The 6,741-nt window shown below is 35.7% G+C and overlaps 1 pseudogene; it reads right to left on the bottom strand.

Moving 5' to 3' along the window:
• Positions 1-3,417: 3,417 nt before the first annotated feature.
• Positions 3,418-3,518, bottom strand: LOC111525766 (annotated as a pseudogene).
• Positions 3,519-6,741: the final 3,223 nt, after the last annotated feature.

Genomic DNA, 6,741 nt, shown 5'->3' with positions numbered 1-6,741 from the left:
TTGTTTTTTTACCAAGTGGGCCAAAATTAGAACAGAATTATTTATACATTTCTAAAAATTAAGCATTAACTTCAAAATCACACTGATGCAATGCCGGAGACTGGTCGCCTGTGTTGAAAGGATAGTATTTTTTTTTATTTTTATTTTTGGTGCAACCGATTTGCTCTTTAATATAAAATTATAAGATGTCATAAAAAGTTTATGGAAGTCTTATTGTGTGTGGTCAAAGCTGAGATTAGATGGATTTGTTATAAGATCTTATTAAAATTATCTTTAGTATTGATAATACACTACTATAACAGTAAAATTTGTGTCTTTTGAACAAGATTTTCATGTAGTATTAATAAGAGATAGTAAAAAAAATTTGTTGACCCTTTAAGTAAACTGAAAAAAGAGAGAAAGAAGAGAAAGAGAGAGACAAATTTTGTTTATCTTATGGTGTCTTCATTGGGTCTTTTGATTGCTTACGAAACTGAGTCTCCTTTCATCAAAGAGCAGGAGTATTGGCTTTTAAAAATCCTTGAATTGTCACTTTGGCTAAATAAATCTGATATTTTCTTTCTATTTGATATAGCCTAATAAAGAAAAATTAGTAATAATTACTAATTTACTTTTTATATAAATAATAGTATATGTTTTCAGTTCTAATTATGGTTATTACTTCATTATCAATTTACCAGTTGCATCTTTTTCCTTTTTTATGAGACAGAGTCTCACTGTCACTCAGGCTGAAGTACAGTGGTATGATCTCAGCTCACTGTAAACTCCTCCTCCCAGGTTCAAGTAAATCTTGTGCCTCAGCCTCTCAAGTAGCTGGGACTACAGGGACACACCAGCACACACAGCTTTTTTTTTTTTTTTTTGAATTTTCAGTAGAGATGGGGTTTCACCATGTTGGCCAGGCTGGTCTCAAGCTCCTGACCTCAAGCAATCTGCCCACCTCAGCCTCCAAAAGTGCTGGGATTTCAGGCATGAGCCACCATGCCTGGCCTCAATTTTGCATGGCTGTTCTAAGCCTTTTGTCATCCACAGATAATTATTTTACTTTGATTCTTCTCAAAAGTGGTTTATAATTAGATATAGTAAACAGTTCAAAATTTGCTTCTTTAAGAAAATTCATGAAAAAAGACTCTGGCACGTACTCTTGAATACAGGTCTCTGATAATTTTAGAGATGATACCATCTGCCTAAGACTTCCAGAACTCTAATATAAAACTGAAGTGTTCATGAAGATTGCAAACCCATCAAACAGTACAAGAATTGATTACTTGAGACTGAGCTGATAGAGGACTAAATTGATTTCATAATTTTTTTGTTTGGAACATTGTTGATTCTTATTACTTTACAGGGTCAAAAAACTTTTTCTTTTTGAGTTACTTATAGCTTATAGTAATTGAGTAAACTATACTTTTGTGAGCAAAATGGAAACATATGTCTTTCTCTCTACCTGAGTTATGCAGAATTTGAAAACTGTATGTTACTATTCTTAATTATGGCAATATAGTTATTTACAAAAGTTCATTGGCTGAAGTGACATATTTTCAGATATAACAAGACTGCTTTAATTAGTTGAGGTTAACTTTTAGAGCCAATAAAATGATCCTTGTAAAGACTGTCCTGGTGCCTTTTCTGCAAAGTTCCCTTGCAACATTCCTGACCTTGCTGTAGTAAAGAATGTCACTTTTTGAGAGGACCAACTATTTCAAGATATTTTAGGTCCTCAAGAAAAAAGGAATTTACCCCATTTATACAGCTATTACAGGCATATTCTGATGATGAATTCTTGTTTTTGCTTCCTAGTCTCAAGAAGCTTTAAAAGTCTTATCTGAGATTACTTGTAAAAAAATTTTAGCAAAGTAGGGGCTGGGCTAGGTGGCTTATGACTGTAATCCCAGCAGTTTGGGAGGCAGAAGCAGGTGGATCACTTGTGGTCAGGAGTTTGAGACCAGCCTGGCCAACATGGTGAAACCCTGCCCATACCAAAAATACACACACACACACACACACACACACACACACACACACACACAATTAGCTGGGTGTAGTGGCATGCCTATAGTCCCAGCTACGCAAGGGGCTGAGGTGACAGAATTGCTTGAACCCAGGAGGCTAAGGTTGCAGTGAGCCAAGATTGTGCCTACTGCACTTCAGCCTGGGTGACAGAGTGAGACATCATCTAAAAAAGAAAAAAATGCAGCAAATCCAACTTAAAAGGGCCTATGTGGCCATTCATTATTCTTGTTGCACTTTATGCAAATAATCAGGCAAAGCATAATAATAAATGTTATTTTGCAAATAAATATGCCCTACTAACATCTTTCTTTGAGGAACTGGAGAGAGAAAAATTGTATTTTAGAAGCAAAATGTAGTACACCAATTATTAGATTCTAACCTTGTCCATCATTTTTGAGTTTTTATCATTTTCCTACAATTTAGACTAAATCTTGAATTATTTCTTGGTTACAAGTCTCTAAAGAATGACTCGGTTTTTATTTTTTATTTTTTTTGTGATAGTTTTAGTTGATTCCCAGTGGAATAGTGTGTTTTTTTGTTTGTTTGTTTAGAATGCAAATTCTTTTTGTTGTAACCTCTATGTTCATTATATTTCTACTATGTATCTCTTGTTATTTTACTTCTTTAGGAAAAAAACTATACTCACGGTATCCTGAAGACAAGAGATGATTTGGCAAATGACAGCAGTTATACATCAGTGACTTTACTTATATCTCATTTTTTGTCACCCTGTGATGCCATCACAATTTGGTTTTTGTTGCTTTTACAATTCCTCACTGAAACACATTCTTCCCCCATTACCCATGTGGGATAGGACCATCTGAGAATGAGTTTTTCTAGTGATGTGGGACTAAGCTCCTGAACATAAAAGGAACCGGAATTATTTGAGTTCATCTACAATGCTTTCTTTGAAAAACCCTGATGAAAAGTGGGGAGAGGATAAAAGAAAAATCTCTTGGAGCTGTCTGAGCTATTTGAGGTATGCAAAATGTATCAGGTCCAGAGAGACATGAGTACGGAATGTTAATAATATTCCTGTACCCATGCCTGGAGACAATTGTTTAGAAACATTTTTATTCCTGAATTGCTGCCTCACCCATTATCATCACGTTCTTAGAATTTGTAATACAAAGAACACTGTATAGCCAATCAATAGCTTATGTTAATAAATGTAAACTCTTGGTAAACAACCTATAAACATTCTTTTTTTCCTCAAAAACCTACTTATCAGGGCTGCTAATTGGAGTGTATATTCAGGGCAACTTGAATCTGTGTTCCCAGGTGGCCATCCTTAACCTTTCTGCTTGAACAAACTCTCTTTAAACTAGATTCTGAAGTTTTTGATTATTTTAGGTTAACAAGTATGTATGTTATTATTGTCTATTCTACTGTGTGAAGTGGCCTATGGAGTTTTCCCTTGGGTTTTTATGTATTTCAAAGAAATTCCCTTTTACTGATAAGAACAGATATTATACTTGATCTTAGCCAAAAGGCTGAGAAGTGATTACATCTCCCTGTAAAAATGTAAATAAATGTCTTTTAAAATAATTTTTTAAAATAATTTTTTCTCTAATTATATTTTTCAAATTTTGATATTTTGGGGTTGTAATTTTCAGAATTTTAGACTTTAGAAATTTTGATCTTTCAAAATTTCAACATTCAGGGTTATGACATCTTCGGTGATTATGGCCCAAACCCCACCCTAGAAGGGACAGGGATTATACATTTGACATCTACTTCGTATTTGGGTTTACCTTTCTTTACCATAGTACCACTTTTGTCTGTAGCATGTTTGACTCTACTAGTAGAGTCAACTTCCTGGTTCCTGAGGATGTGAAAAATGCCTCTGCTTGGGGAATCACTCTTTGTTATATGGAAAATTAACACTATCACTTGTTCACTTTGCTTTTTTTCATTCTGGTAGACTGTCAGTCAAAGAAAGAAATTACTATACTATCAGGGATAATTGACTCCAATTAAAATGAAGAACTGGGATTGTTGTTAAATAATGGAGAAGGAATATGTTGGAATCCAAGATACTCTCTTCAGAGTCTCTTGAGGCTTTTGGGACTAGTGATAAATTTGAATGCACATTACAGCAACCATAGGCTGACAATGTCAAAGCCAAGAAGAGCTGCTACTGTTTAGAAATTTGGGTCTTGTAACAACTCAGAGCAGCCAAGCTGATGACTGAGGGTGAGTGAAAGTTAGAAGGATGTTGAAAGTTATTTCTAATAAATATTAAATATGACCTAAAGATCAGTGGCTGTAGTGTCGATTGTGGTTTACTTTCTTGCCACAAGACTTTGCAGGTAATTTGTTACAGGACCACCAGTTTCATCTGCCCACTGTACAATAACAGACCAATATACCGAATAGCAGGGGTTGCAATAGAGAAAGAGTTTAATAGTCACTGAGCAGCCAAACAAAGAGATGAGAGGAGCCCTCTAATCCATCCTTCTCAGGGGTTCTGATCTAGGGGTTTTAAGGTGATTTTTTGGTAGGCAAGGGACTGAAGAGTTGGGGGTCATTGATTGGTCAGGGTGAGGTGGAAGAGATCATTAGGATGTGAAAACTGCATTCTTCGGCTGAGTTAGCGCCTCGGTGAGGGCCCTCACGCTAATTGGCATTGGTGGTTTCACTGGAATGTGAGATCTAAAAAATATTTCAAATGGAAAACTTGAGGTTTCTCAACATTAAAGATGTTATCTATAGAAACAATTAAGGGAAATTAGTACCTTGGGACCTTGTCTGTTTCACTTACAGGCAGTAAGAAACTGTAAGAAAATAAACCAAAGAGTAAGTTGGTTAATGGTTAATACTAAGCTATAACTCTCTTCTAAGTTGATGTTTTTGTCAGAAACTTCTGACAACTGATTTTATTAAATGTATGAGGATGTTTTAATTTCCGTGATTCATAATCTTCACAGTGACTCAGTGTTGGATTTAAGGGAAGAAACATATGGAAAAGTACAGTACAAGGGGTGATCTGCATCAGATAATGCTTGTACATGACATCTTTATTTATTTTTTATTATACTTTAAGTTCTGGGATACATGGGCAGAACATGCAGGTTTGTTACATAGGTATACACATGCCATGGTGGTTTGCTGCACCCATCGACCCATCATCTACATTAAGTATTTCTCCTAATGCTATCCCTCCCCCAGTCCCCCACTCTCTGACAGACCCCAGTGTATGATGTTCTCTTCCCTGTGTCCATGTGCTCTCATTGTTCAACTCCCACTTATGAGTGAGAACATGCAGTGTTTCGTTTTCTGTTCCTGTGTTAGTTTGCTGAGAATGATAGTTTCCAGCTTCATCCATGTCCCTGCAAAGGACATGAACCCATCCCTTTTAATGACTGCATACTATTCCATGGTGTATAAGTGCCACAGTTTTTCATCCAGTCTATCATTGATGAGCATTTGGGTTGGTTCCAACTCTTTGCTATTGTGAACAGTGTTACAATAAACATATGTGTGCATGTGTCTTGATAGTAGGATGATTTATAATCCTTTGGGTATATGCCCAGTAATGGGATTGTTGGGTCAAATGGTATTTCTAGTTCTAGATCCTTGAGGAATTGCCACACTGTCTTCCACAATGGTTGAACTAATTTACACTCCCACCAGTAGTGTAAAAGCATTTCTCTTTCTCCACATGCTGGCCAGCATCTGTTTTTTCCTGACTTTTTAATGATCACCATTCTAACTGGTGTGAGATGATATCTCATTGTGGTTTTGATTTGCATTTCTCTAATGACCAGTGATGATGAGCTTATTTTCATATGTTTGTTGGCCACGTAAATGTCTTCTTTTGAGAAGTGTCTGTTCATATCCTTTGCCCATTTTTTTGATTGGGTTGTTAGTTTTTTCCTTGTGCATGGCATCTTATGTGATTGTTCTCATTTGTTTTTTACTCTAGTCATGGTTGTTGTGAATCAACTCTGGATGTGCTTTAAGAATATCTCACATGAGCTCTTTGTTGTGCTTTCTATTTTTCTGTTCTTTACTGTTGGCCTACTCAAGGATAACACAGTAGTGGCTGCCAAAGTGAGGATGCTATAAGAAACTTCTTGGCATAAACATAAACATTCTGCTGGTGCAGCACAGTTTATCCTTGTGGGGTGAAATTTTGACCAATAGAATATGGAAGCCTATGGATAAATGCCTCCCTTGCCTTTTATCCTCTAACACAGGGATGTCCAATCTTTTGGCTTCCCAGAGTCACATTGGAAGAATTGTCTTGGGCTACATATAAAATACACTAATGCTAATGATAGTGGATGAACTAAAGAAAAATGCAAAACAGATCTCATAATATTTTAAGAAAGTTTATGAATTTGTATTGGGTCACATTCAAAGCCATCCTGGTCCACATGTGGCCTACACCTGTGAGTTGGACAAGCTTGCTCTAACAGATGCTTCTAGAATAAATTTTATAGGGTTTTTCAAGAGAATGTATGGGATTAATTAATTCTTTCTAGCAAATGCCAACTCAATAACATATCGTGATACAGGCTTTTTCTTATTATCAATGTGCTTCTGATGATTCATATATTACCACCCCTATAAATGCTTTTTACCTAAGTCTTTGTTTCTTATTCTGATTTATTGCAAAATTATATAACCCTTTAGAATGTAACTTCTATAAAGACAGTGACTTTTGTCTGTTTTTTGTTTATTTCTTTTTTCCTTTTCACTGTTATATCTTCCACCTAGAAT

The sequence above is a fragment of the Piliocolobus tephrosceles genome, chromosome 1 (genome assembly GCF_002776525.5).
Source record: "Piliocolobus tephrosceles isolate RC106 chromosome 1, ASM277652v3, whole genome shotgun sequence".
NCBI classification, from domain to species: Eukaryota; Metazoa; Chordata; class Mammalia; order Primates; family Cercopithecidae; genus Piliocolobus; species Piliocolobus tephrosceles.
The sequence above is the reverse complement of the archived record's forward strand: the minus strand, read 5'-3'. Positions and strand labels throughout refer to the sequence as shown.